Genomic DNA, 14,270 nt, shown 5'->3' with positions numbered 1-14,270 from the left:
TGCAATATATTATTTACTCCATTCTCCATCTCTATGAGATAGGCACCCTTCTTATCATCACTATTTTACAGACGAATATGTTGAGGCTAAGAGGAGCAAAAGAACTGATCCAGTTCACACTGCTGACAAACAGCAGAATGAAGACTGGAGCCCAGAACATCAGACTCCAGAGCCAGAGTTTTTAATCAATATTTTGAGTTTGTCAGGATGCCTCTGAAGTTGTGTGTGTGTGTGTGTGTGTGTGAGAGAGAGAGAGAGAGAGAGACAGAGAGAGAGAGAGAGAGAGAGAGAGAGAGAGAGAGAGAGAGGAAGCAACTTATGTAAGGAAACCTGCAAATGTAGCCAAAAAGAACCATGGTTGTGCTGGGATAAGTGTTGTTCTTTGAAATAAGCGATGCTGTCTTCAGATAATATTTTATCTCATTATTTTGAAATTTAAGTCTTTGGATGATGATTGATAGACTGAACAAATTCTAAAATTTTTAAACAAATATTCTGGTCCTAGATGAAAGATAAAGATGGAGAAAACATCTTATTCAGATAAATATTTAACTTCACACAGAATGTTGGAGATCCAGCCTGCTTCTGTTTAGGGCTCTCAGTGTTGTTTGTCTCCAAATAAGAACAAAAGTCTCTGGCATATGGCCCCCAGGAAGCAGTCTGGTTGACAGCAAATTCTTCCAAGGGCTCAGGAGGATCCTTCTAGATCTTAAGTTTGCTCAAGTGTTGGGAAAGTCAATTGTTCACCAATTCTACTTGCATATGGATTTACTCTATCCATGGGTTCCCACTTTTTGGTACAGCTTCTCATCTGCATCTCCACAAAATAAACTGTGTGTGGTCTCAGTGAGAGGCAGGCACCAATGTCATCTCTCCCATTTGGAATCATCTACTTATTTCCCCATTTCCACAGCTTTTCCCCTAGTGGTACTTCATTCCATCATAATTAGTTGTCATATATCCTTCTCTTTCACTACCCTACAAGCTCTGGGAGGATCAGCGGTTCCCTACTATGTAGATGATTAATAAATATTTGGAATGAATAAATAAGTGGTTCTAGCATAGGACTTTTTCAACTGAGTGATGAACAATTAAGACTACTGATATATATCTAGAAGGATGAGCCACACTAGAACTTAAAAGGAGCCATTCAAAGTGTGCACTGTAGTAGCCACATACATACTAACTGGTTCTATTGTCTTCCTTGGATCATTAAATCAGAGTTTATACTGCAGCCAGCTCCCCAGCCCCTGACGAGGGGATTATTTGGGTTGGCCCAGCACTCCTCTGCACCCCAATTCCAGACTTCCATCTTCTTCAAGCACCGCTGAATCTGTGCCTTTCAGCTTTCAGATTGTCCCCCATACACAGCAGGGTTCCCAGCAGGATTGGTGTCCAGGTGTTCTCAGTGAGGAGCTTAGTCAATTAGCCCAGAAGTCTCGTTCCCTTTTCACTGGATGCTTTCTTGTGGTTGGGCCAAGTCATGGTATTTCATTAGGATAATAAAAGGGAGAAAGTCAAACTCTTAGAATGTGAAAGTCTCTCACATAATAAAAGCCGACTGGTAATTTATGGCTGTTCCATCTGAGGGTGACTTTGGGATCAATACACTCTCTAGTTGGACTTCCAGAGACTCAATTCAGCGTATCATTAGTGACTGCATCTGCCAGCTCACCTCCCAGAAGGCAGCCAGCGCCATCCAGCTCATCCTTAGACTGGAAATCTGAGTGGGCGGGCTGAGTGGGTGGTCTCACCAGCTTCTCATCATCTCCCTCCACCTTGGAGACAATTCTGCCTAACACAGAGCTTATGCAGCTGGGCCCTGTAGTGGTACCTGCATCTTTGCAGACTTTGTCCAAACGCCTCCTCATCACCTGGGTGGGGGGAAAGACGTGCATTTCAACTTTCTTCGTACATCCAAGGCAGTGAGCGTCCACAATCTCAAAGCCTGACCCAGATTCACAAGTCAGGAGTCATGGCTACCACTCCACTGACCTTCTCTTTCTGGGCAGAGTCTACATAGCCATGAGTGAACTTCTGGGTCCCAGGCTCATTTTCACCTGAGCAGGCTGTTTCCTTCTTTTCTGATTAATGAGCTGCTATAGAGTTGGCACACTGTTCTGAATATGGCCAGCTGACCCTCCCTGTGTCACAGATCTAGTCTCTGTGTGGCCTACTGGTCTTTGCAGAGCAGGAAGTAGAAAGGGCGCACATTATCCAGAGCTTCCTACACAAGGCTCACCCTTGCACATGTGAATACTCCTCTCTAAAGCCATGCATTAAACATGTTTTTGTTTTTGTCAATGGCTCCATGTTAAGGTTTTATTCGTTGGGCATCATTCCTGTGGTAGGTGTCAGGTGCTGTGGAAATATAGAGATGATTCATTGACTCTTATCCTCCAAGAGTAGCAATCTTAGGGCAGATGTGACAGGAGCACAAATAACTAGAAACTGTGGTAAAACATAAGTACCATAATGGTGGTAAAAATAAAAGCCTACAGACATTTAGAGGAGGAGAAGTTATTTCTAGATTGACGAGATGAATTAATTATGCTTAATTTATGTGCTTTATAGTCAAGATGGTTGTATATGAGGTTTGTTTAAAGATGGGTGGTAGGAAGCCCACTTGTTCTGGATTTTTCTAAGAATAGAGTGTTTCTCTAAATTCCCACTCCCTGTGCACCCCCTGTTGTTGGGGCCTAGAACCAGACAGGCTGCTGGGTGCTTGGTGGAAGATGAAGAGCAGTGAAGAAAAACAGCCATATCTGAGGGAGCCCTCCCCTCCGCCCCGGAGGCCATGCTGTCAGAAGCTGAGTAGCAGCCTCTCCAGATCCTTCTCGCTGGAGAGACTCTCAGGGCCCCTCAGAAAATGGATGAACCCACGTGTTTATCTCTGAGGCAGTCTCAAATTGATACCTCTTATTGGCAAAACAGGTCCCTGTGCTATTAGGAGTGGTGACAGCTTTCAGACGGGGCATAAACCAATTGTTAAAGACCCCTCAGCATTATTCACCAGGCGGGAGAATTAGTTTTGGTATCCGGGAAAAACAGCCGTTTGGGTAATTACATTCTGTTTCCCTGCATCTCCTCTAACGCATTAGCAGGAGATAATATTCCACACTCTAAGTCCAGAACCATCCCACAGAGCTGCTATTAAACAGCTGTCACCTTCCTCCCCATAACTGGATGCATTTCTCGGCAGGAAGAATGAGTCCCTGTGTGTGTGTGCGCGTCAGCTGCATCAATCCTGGCATGCAGGAAATGTACTGCCAGAGCGAGGGGCAATGCGCCGCATGGGAAAATCCCTGCACTAGTTGTCGGGAGACAGGGTTCTGGGTTTGGCTCAGCCATGGCTTGTTGTGTGACCTTGGGTAAGTCACTTAATTTCTCTGGTGCCTGGGTTCCTAAGCTGTAGCATCGGGAGGCTGGGATAGGTGGGAACTACAGTTTGGGGTCACTATGTGGGCTCTTCATCAGCACAGCGTGGACTTTCCATGGACTCTGGCTTTGGGCTGAAAACTCAAAACAGATTGACCACATGATCCTTGGATACTGTGGCCTATCCACTGCCACCAACTGTGGAGAGTAAGAGCTGTGGAGGCCCTGGGCCTAGTTCTTTGTTCCTCATTGTCCTAAGGTCTAAGAAGACTGGCTGCCTTTGAAACAAATTATATTTGGCTCATCCTTTCTTTCACTTCATCATTTTTCATGATCCATATCAGACCTCTGACCTCACTAAAGTAATGGGAAGGTAGGGAGGAAAGGATGGAGAAAGGACACAGAAGTTCAGGGGTAAGATAGTGGGAAAGGGGCAGGAAATGGACAAGAAAGAGAGGAAGGGGGACTGAGGAAGGGAGGAGGAAAGGCCCAGGCAGGGATGGGTGAGGAGGAAGAATTAGAAGAGAATAGGAGAAAAGAGGGACAGACTTGGAGCAGTAGTTACTGGAAGGAGGCCAAACACAGGAGGATGACAGGAGGTTATATATGTAAGCCCTGGAAGTTTAAGAAACTCATTTCCTCTCTTCCTCCCTTCCTTCCCTCCCTCCCTTCTTCTTCCTTCCTTCCTTCCTTCCTTCCTTCCTTCCTTCCTTCCTTCCTTCCTTCCTTCCTTCCTTCCTTTCTCCCTCCCCTCCCTTCTTTCTTCCCCTCCCTCTTTCTTCCCCTCCCTTCTTTCCCCTCCCCCTTCCCTCCCACCCTCCTCCCTTCCCACAAACACTAATTAGCAGCCTACAATCTGACACACAATATTCTACTTCAATATTCTAGGTGCTAAAGATGCAAACATGAATAAAACATGGTCCTTGCATGTGAGGAGTATATGGTACATTAGAAGCAGACAGAGTGTTTAATGTGTGACAAGGTGTGGAAAGAGGAGCACAGGAGAGGTGTGTACACAGCAAGGAATGTGGATAGATTCTACTCCAGGGAGGGAAGGAGGGTCAGGGAGGCTTCATGGAACTGGACGGGTCTCATGAGATGAGAAGGATTTCTGTGCTGTTCTATTACGCAGCTCCCTCTCTATAGCTTTGTTGAATTATCTTCCGCCACACAGGCCCCGAGTTAGTCGCTCTGTCCTCCGTATTTCCGTAGCTCTGTGCAAATCTGTATTCACCTCACTGGATTGTAATCACTTCCTAACATGTCTGCCTTACTAGACTGAGCTCCTTAAGGCCAGAAAATTTGGTTGAATTGCTTTTATATTTATATTGCCCAGGACTTAGCACATTGCCAGCAAAAAGCAGTTTCAAAAACAAACAAACAAACAAACAACAAACCCCAAACCCAAACCAAAGCCCATTGAATGGAAATGTTAGGCAAATGTAACAACTCTTCTTCTGGTTCCCATTTCCAGGGGTTACCATGACAACTAACTCCCAGTCTAGTATTTCCATCACATCACCACCATTTTGGAGTAAGATGTTTCTCTGAATACTTTTATCAACATCCATGCCTTCCTTTCCCTTTTTTCCCCTTTTCTTCTTCCTTCCCTCCTATTTCTTTTGTACCTGCCTCTTCCTTTCCCCAGGGGTCCTGAGTAGAAGTGGGTTAGCCTCAGCTTTCCTTTCATAGTGGCCATCTAGAACCTTTACCTAAGGGTATGAGGTTTCAAGGATCTCTTTTAGTCAGAGCCTGGGGTATGCATTAACATAGATCAGTGGCTCCTGGGAATATCTCTTTCCTGGGAGCAGGGACCCCACTTTGGCTTCCTTCTTCCTGGGTGGGGACTACGTCCATCACTGCTGGAGTATTTCTTGGAAAGCAGCATATCCAGAAAACTGGAGGCATGGCCTTTTACACAGAATGGTGCCTCTCTGAGGTCACACCACTCAGCTTCAAAAATTAGTGTCATGACTTTAAAGCATAGGTGGAAGTCACCTGGCCTTATGTCTCACATCCTCATGAAACTTTCACTTCTACCAGGACATGTCTCACTGGACCACCACCACCTCTAGATTGCATGGTTATCTAGACTGTAGTTGGCTTGGCCTACATATAGGCTACTCAGTTTATTTTTCTGAGGGAATTGTGTCTTTTGATCTTTGCACACAAGCCTAGGGACCTCAGTAATGGACATATTCAAAAAATCAAAATAAATAACTCCTCAATTCATCATTCCCACCTCTGAAAGCAAGATTCTTGGAAAGCTGGTACAATTTAAGTCAACAATTCAGACTCAGTCATCTCTTCAGAAAAGTTATTAAGAAATGTATGGAGGAAACTAGATTGCAATCTGTGAACAGCATCGGGAGAATATAATACCTTGGCTGGAAACTGGAGTAACACTGGAGTGAATTGGCATCCCCTCCCCAAAGAGACCTCTTTCTTCCTCCCATTTTTGGGAGTGAGATTATGAAACTCTCTGATGGTCTCACTGAAATAAATCTAAGCCCTTAAAAATGTCACCCAGCCTCAGTTCCTCATTATTATGAACTATAAATACAGATTCAAAATGGGGAAAATCCAAATATTACTGAGTTAATGCTCTACATTGCATTGGAATCTTTCATGATTAAAGATTAATTAAAGGGAGGTTTTCTATACAGATACAGCTACCCCACCTCCATGGCAGATAACTGGCATTTTCAGACCAGGAAAAGAAATGTCCTGCTTGGATAATGATAATAGCTGGCATGGCTGACAGGCTCTCATTTCGGGTACCTCTCCTTGGTCCCTCTGGAAAGGAAACAGTATGAGGAGCTGTGATGACTTCTCTGAAATGCAGGGCAGTGGTTAAACTGGGGAAAGGCCAGCTAATGAGGCTGGCTTGACATGGGCTTTGTGCCACTGCTTAGAAAAGCTGGAAGCCCCTAGCACACTTGCACTAAGAGGGAATCCAGTTCTGATAGAAATTCTGCCAGTTCTTCCTGAAGGACACACTGTCCTTGAGGAAAGAGCCAGCTATCATGCCTTACATGTGCCCTGTTTTTCACTGTTAAGGGAAACTGAAGCCCAGCTCATGGATCCTTGCCAGACTCTCCCTTAACAAGATGGACAAAGGAAATCTAGGGTTTGGGGTAGGGGTCAGGGACCTCCCAGAAGCTGGGTGAAGCCCCTGGTGAAGATGGAATGTAGAACAGAGAGCAAGTGTGGGTAATGGAGCAATCCTAACATGTCGTTCCTTCTCATTAATTTATTCATCCATTTATCTTTCATCCATCTAGCACATCCTTACTGACAACTTCTTAAGCTTCAGGTGTCAGGCCATCATGTGAGTTGGTAGGAACCATTTTGGGGAGTGAGGGTGGGATGGAGAAGAAAAGGTAGAACTCTAAGGAGGAAGAAAGAAGAAAATCAACTTTTAAAAAGATTTCCTGTGCCAATTTTTATGCAGCTTGTCTCACTGGGTCTAATCTCATTCTTATCAAGTTGGCATATATATTTTATGATAAGAAATAACCAGGGCTTAGAGGGGTTGAGTTAGGTGACTGCTGTATGTTGTTCCAAGATCTTTTTACTGTAGTGTACTATCCCTTAGAGAGCTTACCATCTAGACAGACAGGAATACATTCTTGTGTGCTGGATGAACCAAGAGTTGGTAGACTCTATGCAAAACATAGACCAGTACTAAAAATGAAATCACTCTCTATAAGAAGTCATGGGTAGAAAATGTCTTAAGGCTAGTTAGTGCCAAGTAAGTGGTTTAAATGATGATGCCATAAAAAGTGCTCATGGATGCCACTGGGGGATGAAATGAGCATTGTGATGGTCTTTGATAAGTAATTGGGATGGGGACAGATGGAATGACCATTCCTGGCCTGTCAGGAGGACAGGTTGTTGATCTGGTGGGCTGGAGTATGGGATTTAGTCAGAGGACAAAATGGAGAGGGGTATACAGGAAGGTTGAGGCCAGAGAAAGAAAGCTTCAATGACTTTGAACTTTACAAGTGATAGTGATCTTGGCCAGGAAAAAGATGTCAGAGGTGCTTTCAAAAAAATGCATCTGGCTGTCACAGAACACAGGTGGGGTTTTGCCCTAGGTCATGATCTTTTGCCAGGAGAGAATATAATGTAAACCAAAGAGATTCACATATAGTTTGTGGGGCTCTGAGTCTGACTCAGGACTGCAGTCTATACTTAGAAGGACTGGGTGTTTGCTGGAACATCTTAGAACTTTAAGATATTTTGTCTTCTTTATGTCCCATCAAAATTGTTATGGAAACTCTTTCCATGAAGTCATTAAAAAGGGGCTCCCTCTGATGACTGTTTAGTTGGAGGCACAGTTGGACAACTGGAGTTGGGGGTGTGGTAATACAATATTATCATGATTATGATAATTATGATTCAAAATATGATAGTCATCTGAAGTTTCTTTTTTCTGAACTTTGTAGACCCACTCCCTCTACTTTCCATTCAGAGTTGCTCTCACTCTCTCCTGGCACTGCCTTGACTTAGGGAAGGAAAATACAGATTTTCAACAGTAAGATCTGAATTTTTTTAGAGTGAAATGGATCTTGGAGTCAAAGAGACTGAGTCTTGAGTATCTGGAACCAAGAATCAATAGGCCTCCAAACATGCCTATTAGTAAAAAACACAGAGTGAGGCAGAATGGAAAAGGGTGTGGAAGAGACCCCTTAGATTGGAAACAAAGAGAAAATTAGAAAGGGTGAACACTCAAGTGGTTCTGTTAGGGCAACCAGGTCTGTGCATTTCCTATACTTGATGGGATTTATCTTGGCAGGGGCATGGGAAGGAGATAAAGACCAGAAGGTTTGAAAGGACTTGCAATCAAGAAGGCACTTGAGCCTTGGGTTAGCTCTAGGCTGCTTCAGTAGAGTCAGGAGAGTGGAGGGGGGGCAACTGGGAGGTAGTGGGTGGAAAGGGCTCAGACCCAGAGCAGCATGGGAGAGCATCAAAAGTCTCACTGTCTCCCCGAGAAGGGCCCAGAGGTGGCTGAGAGATTGTGGGTAGACCTGTGGAGATCTTATGGATGGAGCTGGGGTGATGTAGGTGGACCATATGACCTGCAAACAGGGACTTCTTCAGTGATACTTATGGGGCTGGCCCTATGACTGAAGACAAACAGGAGTGAATCTTTCAGGGGAGGCCAGAATAGATGGCTCTTTCATCACGAGATGGCACAGAAGACTTCCTATTTTTACTTGCTCTCCAGAGCAATGGGAAGGAAAATGGAAAAGGGGAGAATTCAGAACCATCTGATTATCTATCCAAGAGAAATTTAAAAAATTCCATTCAGAGTTTACTTTAACTCTTGACTCTAGATTAAGCTGTTTGCCATCAGTGGAAATGAGGGGTTCTCCTAAGAGCCAAGTCAGGTTTCATTTTTGCATATGGACTGTAAAGTTTACATCCTCTTTATGATGTTTAAAATCCTTTTCAGTGGGCTGATTCTCTTATATGAAAACTGTTCTGGCCTTTCTGCCCTACTATAGCTTTCTTAAGCATGCCCTTTTCCTGGTTGAGCATGGGCTGGTTCTCTCTCTGAAAATACAAGCTGAGATACAAGGTTCCAATATGCTTATCATTCACTTAATACTTTATTGGGATGCCATGTATTCTATTTATTTCAATTAAGAAAATTAAGAACACTGACTGAACATCTGATCTGTGCCAGGCTCTATGCTAGATGGTGAGGATCTGGGACAGGGCCCCCATGGAGTGGAGAACAGAATAGGTGTTAAAGTCACTTTCTAATCTTTCCAAGGCTGAGAAATAGCAGGGAGAGGTTGAAGGAAAAATAGAATAAGAGGTAAAAAATCACAACTTGGCCATTTGATAATTATAGAACCTTAATTTCTTTGGGCCTCAGTCTGCTAATCTGTAAAATTAGGGAGAAAAGAAAACAATTTTTCTTTAAGCCTTTTCCAGATGCTAAATTAAATGAAAACTGTGATTTTTAAAAGTGCAGAATTGTATAGTTAACAGAAGTCCCAGAAAGCAATAGAGTTGATAGAATATATCAAATACAAGTTCATCTGCTGTTCGATTCTATTGTAACATCTTCAAAGCAGTGGCCAAGTCCTAACTCAAGCAAATCACATGGGGTAAGTATATCACTGATCACTAATTTGGGTCATCTGGCAATGTTCAGGGCCTATGTAAGGAGTTTCCAGATGGTGTGTACTGGAGATTCTACTCTTGCAATTATTATTATTAATATTATTATTTATTAATATTATTATTATTAATATTAATACTATTTTGGCAGGGGAGAATCTGGAAGTTAAGCTTATGCTACTGGGTGTGTTTATCTTTGCGTATACTTACAAAATAGAATGCCCACTTGAAATGGTTAAGTGGATAACTGAAACCATCTGAAATATTGATATATTTGCCTTGTTTACAATTCCTTGCTGCTGATGTCAGTTTCCCACTCTGCTTTGCATTCATAGACACTTTCTCACAGTGCTCCCTCTTGACTCATTTATTCATTCACTCATTCAAAACTCTACAAAAATTCATGAAGCCCCTATCGTGCCAGGCTTTAAGCCAAGTGCTAGGGATGCAGATTTGAGGTGGAAATTGCACAACTTAGCAGGGGTGGGGAGGGGGAATAACGGAAGCAAAAGTCAAACAGGCCATAGTACTTGGATGATCCACCCAAGTCATATGAAGCCTTCCTGGAATTCTGTGGATTGAGCACTGGGCTACCCCTTATACCACACTTAATGAGGTTGTCTGTGGCTGGAACCAAGGGTTGGGGTAAGGGTATGGTGGGAGGAGTTCTACATCTGACAAAAGAGACCATCACATGGTGACTGTGACTCCTTTTCTATTTTTTATGTCTGAAAAGCAACAACCAATGATGAGAAATAGTGGAGCCTCATATAGTAGCTTCTATATGAAGTCACACTATATAATATAATAGCATGGAAATGCAAATATGATTTTTAAAACTCCCAAGGAGTTTGGGTTATTTAATAAATCCTCCAGCCTTGGTTCTGGAAGCATAGAGTCCAGTTACTAGGTGGTGGAGAAACGGAAGCCCAGTTTACACACGGGGACAGATTTCAGGTCAGTTGGTAGGAAGATCCCACTTTCCTTAATCAATGCAAGCTCTGAACCTCCTAGTTTCCACAGGAGGTGAAGGTGAACTTTATGGTGGGTGGAGTGGCCAGACCTCATAGTCTTTTCTACCTCTCTCTTTTATTCCCCTCCTTCCTCCCTCTTTTTCTGAGATTTGTTATTTCCTTGGAGAATCCAATGGATCACAACTGTGATGTTTAAACCCTTTAAAACCCTGGTCAAGGCCCAGATAAAACTCTTAGAGTACAACCAAAGTAAGCTGGAATGTTCAACATGACTTGCTAAAGACAGGGAAAAACAAGGGGGAAAAAAATCTCCCATGAGATTTGAGCTCCCATGCCATGAGCTTAGACTCTGCTTTGCTGACCCTGAAGAGAAAATAAATGAGTTTTCCCAAGACTCTCCTTCCTAGCTTCTAGTGTCTTCTCTGTAGTGACTGCAAGCTCAGTTCCCATTACCCAAGAGCTCACTCCAATTTAATTTCCTGACCCCTAGAAGAAAATGCCAGACCCTCTTATGTACCTAAGTCTTGCCTTTGCCATGTGATTGACACTAGGAAGTCCTCACTCTCAATTAAAGATGGTGGTCTTGACCCTGAGGCCTTCTTCAGGATTACCATGTCCAAATGCCCCACAAAACCTCCTCACTGTTCATGTACAACACTGTTCCTGTGTGCAACATGTGTATGCATGTGAAATGAGGTCTTCTAACCAGAAAATGACGGGTACATGAAGGGAAAGGAGGCAAAATTGGGGAATGGAAAAAAGGAGGAGAGGAGAAAATCTATTCTTAGAATACAGAAGAGAAAGAGAGGAAGACTTCATATGTGCACACCCCAGATCTGGCCCCTGAGCAGCCGATCTGGCCATTTCAGTTGTTGTCCATCTGTCTGGAGTAAAAGCAGAACAGGCTTCACTGATTACTGAGGTGCCCCAGCAATCAGATGGCCAATTCCATGGCCCAGGTTTCTCCCCCTCACGAAAAGAGAGGAAGAAAGTTGATAAGTGAAAGTGAAGTCACAGGTAAGCAAAAAGACAAAGGCATCCAGAGTTTGGGAGAGACAGAGGGAAGGAAGGCTGAGGGTGAGGAGATGTAGGCTGCCCGCAGGATGCCAAAACAAACACCAAGACGGGTAATGATCTGTCTGCTTTCCTGTATTGATTATCACACAGAGTAAACAAACACTGTGGCTCTGAATCGAGTAGTTGCTTTGGCATTACAAATAGCCATGGGAAAAAAATGGGGAGAAAAGAATGGGGGAAGGGCCATGCCAGGGGAAGAATGGCAGAGAATAGATAGATCTTCTAACATTAGTATGCATGCACACCCAGTGGATATGTGGGGGAGTATGGGAAACGCAACAAGCAAGGGCTTGTGTTTGCACACTGACAAGAAAGATACCAATCCTGAGATGGTAAGAGAAATAGGGAACAACTTTCCTTGTAATTTTCTGCTTTCTATTTTAATCCATATAATGTAATTCTGGGAATTTCTCACCTCTGCCTTACCTACTCATAAGCCCAAGTCCACAGGACAGAGGCTTTGGGCTACTCACAGGCTCTCTTTGATCTCTGGGGAGTGGAGTGTAGGGAGCTTGTCCACACCTAGCGCTCCTGGAGACTAAAGTGAGCCTGTGCAGTGGTCTGTTCTGCTGCTATCCCCAGCTGTGTTCTCCTTCACCTGTGTTCCTGAACTGTAAACCTACAGACAGGCTACCTCCTGACCCTAGACATGAGTTGCCTGTCTCTGTAGCACAAGGAAGCTAATCAGCACCAATGTTTTAATTATATTTACATTTCAAAAGTGATTGAAAGGATCAGCTTATAAAAGCAAAAGAAAGTTGAGGCATTCAACCTCTCTGGGCCTTTTAAGACAACAGAGTTATTATGTCCATGTGAATTTCCAGGAAGAAGTTTCTAATTAAAGCTTATTGCTTCTCAGCTGCCATTGGCCGGCAATGTGGCTCATCCTTCCTGTTCATTAGAGCAGAGGGTTGTAGCCTCACAGAGCCTGTGCCCACCTTCCGGCCCATTCCCCCAGTGAGCTCAGGAGGATCCCAGTGCTGCCATGATGGTCCCATCACTCCCACTGTGTATGACTTGGGAACCAGACAGGATATTGCACCTGTGTTGTTGAAGGAAATGATAAGACCCTGGTCTATCAGTTGCATGAATGATTAATAAGTGGTAATTAGTCAATGTTGTTAAGCATTTTATAGACACAAAATGCTGGCTAAGAGCTAAATAAAGAAGCAAAAGCAGCAAAAGCCAAAAGACTTTACATCCACCCAAATGCTGCACATGGAATTCCAGAATGTTGGAGCTGAGGGAAGGAGGGATCAGAGAGACCATTTGCCTTGTGACTTGCAGACTGAATTGTGGGGCCTCTGGGCACCTACTAAGCAACTGTTTCCCTGTGTTTCCTCTCCAAACAAATCACAACAAAAAAGGCAAACTAAGGTTCCACACTCGCAGCATAATCTGAAGACAGAGAATGCCAAAACTTCAAAATAACTGAGTAAAAACAGAAAAAAACACACCACATCCTTGTGCTCTGCTCTGGAAGACTTGGCCATTTGGTTCCCATAGTCCCTGCTGTGAGACGCTCTGTCCAGGGGTCTGGGCAGAGAGGAAGTAAAATGTCTCCTACCTCTTCAGATGGAGAGTTAGTAACCCTTTCTGTATCTCCCTTCAAAACAAAGCCAATTCTGCAATCCATTCTGTCTTTGGGGAAATTTAATAAGCTTTAGGTCAATACACAGGGGACTTTTAAATCTAATATTTGGTTAGTTTGGCCCTGATTTGGTACATAAATTTTAGGAATTGAGTCCTTCTGACTGATTTGGTAGGTTAGGGCCCCCCTGCTGGTCTCTGGTGTCACCCTGGGATTTGGCCTGCCATCACATCCACCAATGGCTTGCAACTGAAAGAATACCTTTGGTTTGGTCCAGCTTTCCAGGCTGCCATACTTCCTTGTTTTAACTCCTGTCCCTCTGTCCCCTTAGAGTTGTGTGCTTCACCAACATCCCCTTTGATGTACCCCCCCATGGCAGACAAGGGTGATGTCACCTCCCAGAATCTGGGGGATCACTTCCAGCAGAAAAGGTCTTAAACCTCATGTTTTATCTTAAGATTTGTGTGTAATTTGCATTGAAGCCCAGTATATAGCCATGTTGGTTTAAATATAAAAATATCCCTCTGTTCCAACATTTTGGTAAAACGTACCATGTTAATTCTGTGGGTTTGCATGTGCCCAGAGCGCCACTATATATCCTCAAGTTACAAGGGTCCAAATGTGAGAAACACCTGCCCCTTTATCCCAACCCACTTGTTAGATCCTGGCCCCTCCCTATTTTCTCACAGCCAAATGCCTTTAGCCACTTCCGATGTGGATGGGGCTTGGGAGATAGGGCAGTGAGCCTGACCTCAGACCTGTGGGACAGGGCACTGAGAGTGGGGCCATCCCATTCTTCCTCCAGGGGATGTCCTTAGACTTCACCAAGCCCTTGAAGTTGAACAATTCACTGTTGGTCCAGTTTATCTTGATGACTCATACCAATTATTTGTACCATGCTTAATTAAGAATTGCCAAGGCCACTGGATCCACATTACTGTTTGGACTTAGGGAGGGGGAGAACTAACCCTGTTTGATTTCCTGCTAGGTTGCAGGCACTGTGTCATGTAAGGCATACACACTATCATATTTAATCCCCACACGAATTAAGTCCTCACATGGAGTAGGTGCCAACGTCTTCATTTTACACATTAATTATCTAGCACTGCAGG

General features: G+C 43.8%; 1 protein-coding gene across 3 annotated transcripts in view; it reads right to left on the bottom strand.

The window, feature by feature from the left end:
- Nucleotides 1-14,270, bottom strand: part of ALK (ALK receptor tyrosine kinase) — an 815,814-nt gene that overhangs the window by 160,140 nt on the left and 641,404 nt on the right. The gene's annotated exons all lie outside the window — the stretch shown is intronic.

Source organism: Felis catus, chromosome A3, assembly GCF_018350175.1.
Source record: "Felis catus isolate Fca126 chromosome A3, F.catus_Fca126_mat1.0, whole genome shotgun sequence".
NCBI lineage: Eukaryota > Metazoa > Chordata > Mammalia > Carnivora > Felidae > Felis > Felis catus.
The sequence above is the reverse complement of the archived record's forward strand: the minus strand, read 5'-3'. Positions and strand labels throughout refer to the sequence as shown.